The 12,916-nt window shown below is 37.0% G+C and overlaps 1 protein-coding gene across 1 annotated transcript in view; it reads left to right on the forward strand.

Moving 5' to 3' along the window:
• Positions 1–12,916, forward strand: part of LOC108975939 — a 206,035-nt gene that overhangs the window by 93,503 nt on the left and 99,616 nt on the right. The window lies entirely within an intron of this gene.

The following is a 12,916-nucleotide window of genomic DNA, read 5'->3' on the forward strand; positions in this document are numbered from 1 at the left end:
AAATTCGGATAACGGTACGCCAATGTATTTAAAAATTCCTTCAGCGTCGATCTTAAACTGGCTGTTGACGTTTTGATAATAAGCTGCTCGATTTGTTTCTTCCATAATCGATAGAACTAGTTCTTTTGCAAAAAAGTAGCAGAACACTTCCATCGGTGTGTCAAGCTTTCTGATTTGCGGTGGTAAGCATGAGTTGCCGCGGAAGGCCACTTCACTCACATGCAAACGCATATTTTTGTTTCGATAAATAATACTTAAAAAATCATTTGCACTTTTCGAGATATTTTCAATACCTATAAAACATATTTTATCGACTGAGGAAATCAAGTACAAATTTTGAGTGAAAAACATATAATTGAACCTGTAAAACCACCAGTAGAGGGAACAACTAAGGGACCAGTAGTTTCCAAGATTGGTAATGGAGATGGTGGTATTTTTTTGTTTTGAAATGTATTGCTGTCAATGACCTTGCTGCGGTAGAAGAAGATGCTTCAGGTATTTCAGTAAGCGTTGATGATCCTACAGGTGTATCATCAATTGAACTTATATTCAAGGACATATCGGTGATTTGTATAAATGAATCAGTTGCTTCATTCATTTCCCGAATAAACGCTAGAATAGCATGTTCATCTTCCGGAGAGATTTCATCAGGCATATAATCGCGGTCGTCTAATCCATCGTCACTGTTAAAATCACTATCATCCTCCTCAATTTCAACTGATTCCATCAACTGGAGCAACTCTTCATCACTAAGTTTACTTAAGTTAAATTTACTGCCATTTCTGTGCTCCATGTCTTAAAAAAAATAAAAATATAAAAATACTAGCAATCAAAGAAATATCTAAGGCCGTCCTCAGGCGGTTTGTTTGTGTTCTTAAAACTTGAACTACTTTTTATTTTTTATTAGAAAGTATATTAACTTAAAATAAATTAACTTACTTAATCAAAAACACAAAAAAAAAAAATTCTTCCGTATGAATATTTCGATAAAACACTTTTTATTTAAATTTTGAAAATTTTAAGAGAAAATTGAGGTGAGGTAAACCAAACTAAAAAACTTGAGCGAAAGAGAGTGACAGAAAAAGGGAGATTTATAAATTCCGGTACCCATTTCGGAGGAGATTTCTGTGATTATCGATTCATAAATAGGCGAAATTTCTATATCAATAAACTTCTCCTTGTAGCTTGCTACTTTATGCCTTTAAATAATGTAATAATTGCAAGTGACACTTTTAAAACCTTTGCATTATCTCACAAACAAACATTAAATCCATAAGTGGAAAGCACTGCGTGCCAGCCGAAAGAGGCAACCCTTAAACATTGCAATGACAATCCTATTTGGTTTTATGTCGCATAAATGAATAAATAAAATGGACCGTCTCCCTGTTCACCTATGTCACTACACTTAACGTTTTATTTAACCCTCCCAAAGGACAAGTATAAGAAAATTTAAAAACTTTACAGCAAATACTCGTTTATGTAAAGATTTTATTTGTCTGCATGTGTGTGTGTTCATATCTTTGCCACGCAGAAAAACACACTTGTCAGGATTTATTTCAATTTTTCTCCAAGCAGCGCAGAACTGTAGAACTAAAAGGCAGCATATCGAAAAGTGTCCCAGCAGCAGTAGTTGGTTTTGACATTGAGTATGTCTGGTGGAACACTTATATACATATGGTATGTACATGTGGGTGTTTGCTATATGAAAGGGTGTGGTTAACAGTCACATGCGTCTGGCGCGGCACGTCGTCCTGCGGCACTGACAAGCATATCGCATGGCGTGCACATAAATATCGGCCGCAACAAGTTCCACTCGAAAGCAGCCGCCAACGCACGCACTTGCGCACACATAACTCGAAATGTCCGTACGTATCTATGTGTATGCTGCCACTTCGTTGAAGGATTGCATCCAGTGTGGCGAAACGACGTGTAAAGAAGCATGAAATCTTACAGCCAACAATATATACGTGTAATTTTCTTCTTTCAATTTGAGCGGCGCTCCCCACCTCGCTCTAAAGGCACGCTGTTGGCAAAGGCCTACTGTGTAAGTAGTCTTCGCTGTTGGAGTTTTTCTGCCACTTGCGCGTTCAGCAAGAAAATTACAGTTTATGATTGGAATGACAGACCGAAATGTACTGGCCGAAAAATCAAAATAAGCAAAGGATTTGTTAGCTTGAAGGACGAAGTCTGGAAAAATTATACTGAGGCTGTACAAATTTTACGACGTTCATGGAAGTTTAAACGTGTGGACATAAAGTTTTTTGTGAAAGATGGACAAATAGTGAAGCGTAGTTTAACGTCGTTCAGAAAACACAAAATAGAAAGTGCGTATCGTCACCTAAAATGCAAAATAACGTAACAATATTTCGAAAATTTACAGTGGCGTGAAAAAAAATTGTATATTAGTTAAAGCTGGTTAATATGTGAACGCAGAACCTGATAATGTTGGATATATGTAATATTATGTATGTAATTTGAAGTAGTGAATCGTAATCAACAGGATACTCAATTTCGCATTTTTTGATGATACGTTATTTTGCATTTTAGGTGACGATATATTTCTTCGTTCAACATATAGTTTTCTTTTTCAACATTTTTTGTAGATATTATAACTGAAATATGTATATTATCCTACGAATAGGAATTCACTCCATAAATTTTGCCATTTTCTAATACTTAAACTCTTCAGAAAAAACGACAAATACCCGTGTATGAAAAAAGCTGGAACTAAATCTATCTATTGTATATGTAATAAAATATTTGAAATTATGAAATTATTTTGCAGACTAAAATATATAACTGCTGCTAATTAATTAAGAAGCCTTTTGAAGTCCTAGAAAAGGGTTTCTGCTAACGATCAATCTACTGAAATCCATTTAGGCCAGAGTAAGTCGGCGCATTAAGAGGTGAAAAAAATATATAAGCTTTAACCATTACCTAATTTTAACGTTTTTGGCTAAGTGATTTCCACATATTTTAAAACAACTTCAACGTTAAGTAAAATGTTTGATATATTAAGACTTATAAAACAATACAAATAATGTGAGTTTATGTTTTTCCAGTTTTAAATATATTTACTTTCTCTTGAAGACGCTGAGTTTGAGGCTCCCTCGACATTGCTTTGAAGTATAAATTCCACTACAATTTATGTTATTTACGAGCGAAATGCATTTATTTCGCAATTATTTTGAAACTTTCTTCATTAACTGGAGTACCCACAGGTGTGCCTTGCTTTGAGGTGTTTATTTTCAGGAATGCATTTTAAATTATATATACAAATGCATATGCAAGAAAGAAAAATTTTTTTTCCATTAATTTTTTAGCAAATTTCATTTAACATGCACCGCAGCCTTACGCCGTTGCCAGCAGTACTAAGTTCATGAGAAACTGGCAATGTGTGGCAATATCCATAAAAATAGCGATTTTTTCATTCACAAAAGTGCACCCTCAACGAAATAACAGTTACTGCAGCCGAAGCACTTGACACCTGCGAATGTGAGGGGCAGCAGTGGCAACCGTGTTACCTGGAGCAGTGAATGTGCAACACTCCAATTCTCAATTAAAATGGAATGCAATAAAATTTACATTTCGTAAAAATGCACCGCAGAGGAATAAAAATTTCTAACGAATATTTTAATTTTCGCACGAACCAGCAATCCAATGCGCTGTGAGACAACGAACCGGTGGACTGGTCGACTCAAAAACTAAGCGCTAACATCACACCAATGTGCTGAGGACGGTGTGTGGCAAACAAATCACTTCTATTAGTATTTATTTTACATTCCTGGAAACATAAAAGAAAATGGTCGCAATGCCGCAAGTGGTCCAGGGCGCTCTTTTCTATTTGGCACAAGTTTAAATAGTAATGCAAATATGTAGTTACATTTATATGAAATACTTAATTTGAATTACTCTCGCTTGCATTGCTCTCTCTCTCCCTCCACTCTTCCATTACCCATTCTTTCTGCTTCTGTGCACTTTTTGACTTTGCTTAGTAAATTACATTTTTATTACTACTCTTTGCTGACAGAAACTCGGTTTTAACTGGCCACCACGCGCTCGGCAAAATGTTAAATTGCAGCCAGGTGCCCTGTTGCAGTTCTCAGCGTTTGTAAGAACAATGAAGACATGTTGCGGTGCAGGCCAAAGTGGTCGGTTGTGGAGCATAAAGCTGACAACGTAATGCTTTTGCTGCTGAGTAAAAATTGTTGCGGTCAAACCTGAGTGAATGTGTTGGTGTAGCATATGGCATTTGCTTCGTAATGCTACCAAATGCTTTTCAATATCGATAATTGAGGTTTCGACCAAACGAGGTCTAACAACTTCTGATGGCCGTTTTACTTTTTTCGAAGGGGATCTATACGGGCAAGTACTACAAATCAATTTTTTGAAATGGGTCCGTTTTGTGACTAAAGCCGAAACAGTGTTTTTGGAAAGCCGAGCACTGGTGGCGTACACCTTGCTACTAGAAACCACACGAAATGAAGTCAAAACTAGGATATGAGCGGACTGCCGAAGGCATCTCTATCAGTAATCTGGTGTTTTTGATGCATAAACTGATACTGATAAATCTAGTGATCTCTTTGTCCTCAGTAAGGCTAAGCTATCTATAGATGTGGGCTTTTGAAAGGAAATTGCTATAAGGTTAGGAATCTTATCAGACATCATCTGCAGAAGCTGTCTGGAAAAAGTTGAGGAGGAAAACACTCAACACTCCCTTCTTGACTGTCCCGCGCTTGGGAGTGCATAACTTCAAACATCCCACCGAAGTGGTGGAAGTGGAAATTAAACACCTGTTCAAATTTGTATTGGCTAGTAAGCGTTTTGCCAAGTTATAAGTTCGAACACAGGAGTTCTTCGTTTTTATGATTTCACAAATGACTACACATAGCAGTCCAACTGCTATCTTTGACGAACCATCTAACCCAACCTAATCCCCAATAAAACAAGAGCGTAATTTCGTAGACATTACTTCTTCCTTCTTTTAAGCGCCTCTATTTTTGCGCCTTGTTTAAGCATAAAAAAGATTGTGCCAAATTGAGCTTTCTAGAACCTGTCAAATGAACTTCATTGTTTAATAAATTTGATAGTTAATAATCCTTTATATAACCACATTAAACATAAATTAGTTCAAATGTATTTGGTTATGGAATAAAATGCTAATTATTTTCAAAAATATTGTTATTTATTAAAAATCTTCATGAAATAAATAGTTAATTTTCATATAAAACAAAAAAAAAATTAGTAATTTTTACCTTGTAAATTATACAAGTTAAATTGTGTTCATAAGGGAATCAAGTAAGACAAATTTCGTAAGTAGTAAATATTGATCAGTATGGTAAAAAATAAACATTTCGAGTGGAGATGTGTTCATGATATTGAGATACACTATGATATTAATATACTATTCAATCAGTCTTTTGAGAAACATAGTTATATAAACAAAACTTTGTTTCTTTTGCACTTCAATTAGAATATTATTCTCAGATTGCCTTATTATAGTTAGATTGCTATTTTTAGCTGCCTGCCTGCTTTCCTACTCTTCTGCTCGTTACGTTGAGTTCTGCTCTCTTGTCAAAAAGTTTATATTTAATAAAAATAAAGTGATTATGTAAATGTCAACCAAAAGTTTATTTGTATATATATTTTACAGTTATAAAATTCATAAAATAACTTTAACCGTTAGTATCTTTTAAACGGTTGGGTTTACGATAAAATCGTAAGACATGTAGAGCATTCAATTTTCTACACATTGTAAGGAACAACATATTTTTCCAAGTACCTGGAAGCGAAATATAAATTTCCCTAGAGGTGTCTAGGAACCTATTTTTCAGAGTACCAAACGAAAAAAATATATTATTTTTTTTAATCACCCTAATATATATATGTACTGTTCATACAACTCCATATGTGACCTGGTCTACGACCGAAAACTAGTTTTCTGGGAAACAGCTGTTAAAAATCTCATCTTCCATCCGAATCAACTAAAAGTTAAAATAGATTTTTTGACACCTAAGCCCCCTTTCCGTAGACCAGGTCACATATATATATTGGTTATGTTGGGTTTTACAAACAACCATTCGTCCAATCAATGAAATGTCCATCAATGAAATTGAAGTTTAAAGTATAAAGTATAGTCCAATAGATAAATTTAGATCATCAATAATATTGATCAACAATTATGTATTTGAATTAACCAGATGGAGTTCACTTGCTAAGTCCAAGAGGAGTAGTCATAGTTTAGGATGCCTTCGCTTGACGCAAATTTTAACAGACTCTGCGGCCTCACTGTTGATACCATCACACAGGAGATCATACTGTGAGGACCTCAGATGCTTATTGCCAATACGGGCCAAGTGCACATGAAATGCTCCATTGTTTCTCTGGTGCCCAGCTCTAAACGTTTCTTGCAGCCTTCTCGATCTGTCAGCCCCATCCCTCTATGGCAGCCATCTTTTTCTATGTTTACTTTGAAACTTCTTTTCCAGTAGTAAATGTGAGGTCACGCAGTCGATGTTTATACAACCGCCATTGCCCAGTAGTCGCCCTGCCGATTTTGCTGTTAATTTTTCAGCGAAGAGGTCTATAGGTGACAGTTTTAGTGCAAGTTTAAGAGTCGTTGGAGTTGTTATTGAAGCTCTCGTTATGCACAGCACAGCGAGCCTCTTAATCCATTCCATTGGCTTCCGATACGTGGATTTCCGTACGAATTTCCACCATACTACTGCACCGCAGAGGATAATTGGTCTAACTATAACTGTGTGACATCAGTGCATGAGAGAAGGAGAGAGGTTGTGGCGGGGATCTTCCTACACGAATAAAAAGCATTGTTGGATTTCCCCATTGTTTCCTCCACGTTGCGCTTCCCCAACAGCTTGATCTCCAAGACTATCCCGAGGTACTTGGTGCGGTCCTTGAGAAAGAGATATAGACGAGGTCTTCAAAGAAGAATTTTTCTTATGAACACCCGCAGATCCGGTCATTTTTGACAATTTTGAAAAATATTTTATACTTCTAAGGGTTTAAAAAAACCTATGCCGTCAAAAGCTACTGTCTGTTTATGTTAATGCTCAGTGCAGACTGCTTGGCGAACCGAAAATATTTTATCTGTTTTGAAATAGGAATATTGAAAGTGAACTTGCCTCGATATTTTTGCACTAATTAAAGATATATTATAAATAAATTTTTGAATCACGATTTGCGTTAAGGTCTTTAATATGAAAATCATATCCGAAATTTATAATCATATTTTTATATAGCCATTAAAAGAAGTGAAAAGAATTTAATAAATTTTTACTCACATTGTGAGTTTCAGTTTTTATATAATATTTAGAATATCTTTGAAAAGCACTTAACGCTGATAATACAGTTTCACTGAGTGCCCAACTGACAGGGCGACAAAATTTTGTTGCAAAAGCAAATATTTTCCTTTCCACTCAGCGTGGAGTAAAAACTAAGCGTCTATGCTCCGCTTAAGCTTAAAGCTTTAGCACACAATAAAGCAGTTGTGTCATAAAGCTGCGCCCACTTATTGCGCCACAAAACGAAAGCTGATGGCACCCCGACAATGCGCCGCGCTGTATAAATATTTATTCGCTTCTCTATACAACCGCCGTGGAGTCCATCATTTCTATTAAATATTTCAGCAAATCTTGTTCATGAATAAACAACGCCATATTGTTGAAATAAATATGGCGAAGAAGGCAGGAAAGAAGACATAAAAAAGTCGTAGCACATAAATAGCAGGGCGAGGTGGCAGTAAACATTACCACATGCTGCCGTTACACACGCACACACACAATGAAACGTTGGCGGCAGACGAAGTGCGGACAGCTTTGCGCGACCCTCAAATGTTCTCGGACGAGTGGCAAAGTCGAATCATAAACAATTTACATACAAATGCGCAAATAAAGGTGCTCACACGTGCACATCTAGCATGGGGATATAAAACATTTTTACATCAAAGTTTTGGATTTTCATCAATTTTGAAAATGGGCTTTTTTCTTCTCGAAACAATCAAAGCAAACAAAACTCATTCGAAAGCGACGAACGCTTGACAGTTATGTATTGTAACTGTGGTTGTTGGGGAACCCATCTTCAAGTACACCGCAACAACAACCTATAGATTTTAAACTGAGAAAATAGAGTAAGGTGAAAAGGTGAAAATGACGACGGTCGTGTGGCAGTGGGAGTGTGGCAAGATGTCAACAGTCACCGCTGGACGCCATATTTGCCACTAGAGTCTGTATTTGCCTACTTCACCAACCTTTTTCGCTGTTTACACTTTCAACAATGTTGAAAATGGCAGATCCTTAATTCACTTAATGCCAAATAAATGCACGCTATGACTGCCGCTTCCTTTTACTGTTGTTGCCGTCATTAAATACTATTGTCGCCATGTCCCCTCTGTAGTTAATTTTCATTTTAATGTTGTTTTTGCGCACTTCATTTGTGCAGCAACGCTCACAAATTGGTCACATGCTAATCAGGTCTCTTGTGTGGGTGTGGTTTCTTATTCGCCAAGCGCTTGCCTTCATTGCTTTACTTTGTTGAGTATCACAGCGGCGATTTCGTGAATAGGCAAGCGCAGTTTTAGGCGTTTTGTGTGCTTTACGTATTACAAAAGCCACAATTCGGGGTCTCCTGCTCTATCGGCCGTTTCGTGTAATTTGCATAAAAATTAAAGGTTAACATTTTTCTTGTTCTCAAGAATTTAATTGCAATTACAATTAGCATTTGTTGCCATGCTTTTTGTGTGTAGACGTGTGTTGTTGTGTAAACATAAGGTATTTCGGTTATTTCTACTTTTTGTTGATTTTCTATCATTATCATCTGCATTAATTAAGTGTGGCATAATTTTAGGATTGCTCACTTGCGCTCATTATGAACCACCTTCGCAGCAACTAAGCCACCTGAGAACATAGTAAAAATATGTATACGCTAGCTTGAAGTAGATAGCGCTATTTTTTCTAATTTTTCGGGTATACAATGGAGCTCATTAGTATAAATTAATTTGTTCTTAAATTGCAATTTCATGTCTAAATGATTCCTGTAATGAATAAATTAAATACTTTTGCTGTTGGATATTAGCGGAGATTTCCTTATGTTCTCTAAACTGTGTAATTAGAATAATTGATTTCTTTAGAATCTGTACTTCATATTATAATTAAGTCGGATAAAAATGTCAGAATAACATACCTTTAGAAGCGAATTGAAATTACTCCTTGTTTGTTGTTCTTTTTACGAACAGCTGAATTATTTTTATGATCTAACTGTTCTAACCAAATATGTGAAACCAAACCATATTTTATTTTCTACCTCTTGTTATGCAAAGCTTTATGACTTTTCTGCTAATAACAGCTTCTATTTTTAGCAGTCTTAAGATTCAGTGAGTATTTATCCAAGCAGTTATCGATCTTATCGTAAAAAATAGTGAACCGACTCTAAAAGGGATGGTTAGTCGTGTAGTTGATAGTGTTTAGTCGTATATAAGATGGAGTCCGTTTCGTATTCGGTTACTATGCTTGATATGCCAGAAAGCTCGTCCAACTCACCATACAATTGCATGGTATGTCTTTATAAAGATTTGATTTTATTTCTCAATTGCGTACTCAGTTGTAACAAGTTTTGACAGTACACAGTAACCATCGAGTATCTTTTTGGCGAAGAACTGCTTTCTTCGTAAAACCGAGTGATTTTGAAGTAGGCAATCAGGTAGCAGGTGTCTTTCTGTTGCTCACGTTCAAGGTTAACAACTGACATGAAAGCATATTTATCGGGTTCAACTCATTTCTTCAATACTCAGTCAATAATTTTTTTTTATATGCTGACTTCTTTATTGCCGTAGACTCCGCTTACGCGGTTATAGACGTTGTAAACCAACCCGCCAATCATTCTTCCTTTTCTTTGTTTGGCACCAATTGGAGATTCCAAGTGTAGCCAGGTCTTTCTCCACTGGTCTTTCCAATAGAGTGGAGATCTTCCTCTACTTCCACCGGCGGGTAATGCGTCAAATACTCTCAGAGCGGGATTGTGTTCATCCATTCGAACGACATGACGTCGTCGTTGCCAATGCGCAAAGGACCATAAATCTTCCGCAAAACCTTTCTCACTCGTTACGCCGGCTCATCAGATAATGTCATTGTCCATGCCTGCACACCAAACAGCAGAACGGGGAATTCAGTTTTTGTTCCTGGATAGAAGACTTTTCTTCTCAATTACCTAGGCTGAAGTAGCACCTGTTGGCAAGAGTCATACAGCGATAGATTGCAAGTCTAACATTGTGGTTGATGTTAATGCTGGTTCCAAGATAGTCGAAATTATCCACGGCTTTGAAGTTATGAGTGACGTAACCTGCGGGTAGGGACCCCCTTTGGATTCGGGGGGGGAACCGAATATACCTGGGGGGGAAGTCGAAAGAGGCGACTAAAATCCACATGCACTATGTCTGATAAACAGGTCTGTTTTAAATGTCAGTATGGTCTAATGTCAGAGCAAGTGCTATAATACTCAGCTTGGAATTATAGTTTTTAAATTAATTCCTAATATAAAGGCATTTATTGTTCAAGCGACAAATGGCACCAGTCACGAGTTGGGATTACTATGAACTCAAACTGGTAGTAGCCAAAAGTTACAAAAGTCATACCAAAGATTTTAACATGGTACCACGGGGAGCAGTTAGCCCTTGGAGGTAACTCCAATTTGCGAATTGGGTTTGGCCCTTTGGGGAGATTCGTGGTGGCTGTGGTTTAAACCTAAATGCAGAAAGGATGGAAGGACATTTAGTCCGGTGTGGAGTCGCATTGCGACCGGGTGCTGGACCCAGAGTACGGCAGAGGTTTTAGGTCGACCTCGTACCCGACCAAGGCGGCTAAGGTGTCCCTTTTCACCTGAACCAATTGGAATCAAAGTTTACGTGCAAACTGCATTGTATTATCCATGTGCTTCAAAGAAAGCACCGTGAGATTAGGCCGTCGTCGGCAGGTACTCACGATAATCACAACAATTGTAGTCAACAGTGGTATAGGAGCCTAGTCGCGAGTGCGAGGACTGTTTGTTTGATGACGGGAGATATTTCGTCTGGTCGTCGTTCATTGATGTTGATGTTCGTCATACGATAGCAGTTGTAAATTCTTGTAGCAGATTGTACATTCTCTATTCAGCTCAAATTATTTTCTCATGCAGTAAATAGTCTGAAACTTCGTTTAATATCGAAAGGCTCGAATAGGTCACTTTAGTATCAATGATTTTGAAATTATTCAAATTACATTTGAAATTCTATCACAAATGGTGAATTAATTTCAACAATTTTTTGTTGCCAAAGTTGTTAAGCTCCACTCAACTTAACTCAGCGAACTCCAGACGTTTATGATGGCAATGGATATTCCAAAGCTTCTTTATGAAATTCGTTCCCTCTCAAAATTGTGTACTTCTAAAGAACTTAGGACATAAGTTGTTTCCTTCTACTGACTCTCAGAACAAATTGTCAAAATTGGAGTCTCTTAGATTGGCTGAATCTCTTAATAACCTATTCTTGAATTATGGTACATTATTATAATTTTTAATACTTTTAATATTTCGGCATGCATTCTCTCTGTTTTATGTTAAAATATAAAATTAACGTAATTCTTCTTAATATTTAATGCTCACGTTTGCAACTACAATTTTGTTTATATTCAAGTCATCGTGTCAATCTGTTACCACTTTTCTTTACTTGCTCAATTATGCCTATCTGGCGCACACTGTTGTACGCATCTGCTATGTGTATGAGTGTACCTTTTAATATGTATGTATGAATGTGCGTGCATGTTACTAAAGACTTCAATGCAAAATTACATTTTCCATGTGAGAGCGCATTAATTGTGAAACTGCCAAACGTGAACATCGAACAGCTGAGGCAGTGTGTGAGAGGTATGAGCGTACACAGTGGAGCCCATTGAAGCACTTTGCGGTTAAGTAACGCTGTCATTTACTATTTAATTCTTTCTTTTTCATTTGCTCTGCATACACACATGCACAAATGCCGTTAGGCATGTATATGTGTGTGTATGTGGCCTGAAACTAAAAGCGAAAAGCCGCAAGTGTAATTTAGACTTTGTCAAATGTAACTAACTGTGTTTGCTGTGCCGCTCCTTCGCTCCATTGCCATATGCGCTCCAACTATGATATTTATAGCATACCGTAGGGCTGACGCAGTAACTGCCGTTACAGACCAAACAACCAACTGTTTGAATGTGTCGCTGCGTAGTTGTTGGCGTGCCTGGGTGACTGACTGCTTGACGGTCGGGCGTCTAACTCGTTTCGAAATAGATCTTCTGCGGAGTAGATCGGAGTATCTCGAAGCCTTTGTGTGTTGGCCTGGTTGACTAGTTGGTCTTAGTGTGTTTGTTTATGGTGCAAAATGTAATTAAATTAAATTATGAGACACACCGAAGTAGCGGAGCTTGCGGCTGTGTGTGTACGAACGCAGACAAATTAAGCAAAAATGTCTACCGCCATAAAATGTCATTTAACCAAGCATATACGAGTTATATACATACCAATACATTATATTCACTTAAAATGACTTGGTATGTCTACATGTCAGGATTGCTGCATTTAGCGCTTTAGAATTTTACTTTGAAAGGAAAGAATTTGCTTAAATAAAACTAATATTATATTAAAAAATCGAAATTTGAGGCCCAGTTATCGAATATTTTCTTTATTTTCCATTACAGAGACTTGCATTTTATTTCATCGGGAAGGATGGCTATATCATTATATAGTAAGTTCGGAGGTCGGACTTTCAATATTGAATGTGACCTCACGTGCAAATGTCTATAAGATATGATGCATGACATAATTTCACTGGTTTCTGAACTCATTTGCAGAAAGGAAACTTGTTTAACAATACGAGCTGAAATTTTAGGCTCCAAAA

Source organism: Bactrocera latifrons, unplaced genomic scaffold (genome assembly GCF_001853355.1).
Source record: "Bactrocera latifrons isolate USDA-ARS-PBARC rearing strain unplaced genomic scaffold, ASM185335v1 scaffold_70, whole genome shotgun sequence".
Taxonomy (NCBI): domain Eukaryota; kingdom Metazoa; phylum Arthropoda; class Insecta; order Diptera; family Tephritidae; genus Bactrocera; species Bactrocera latifrons.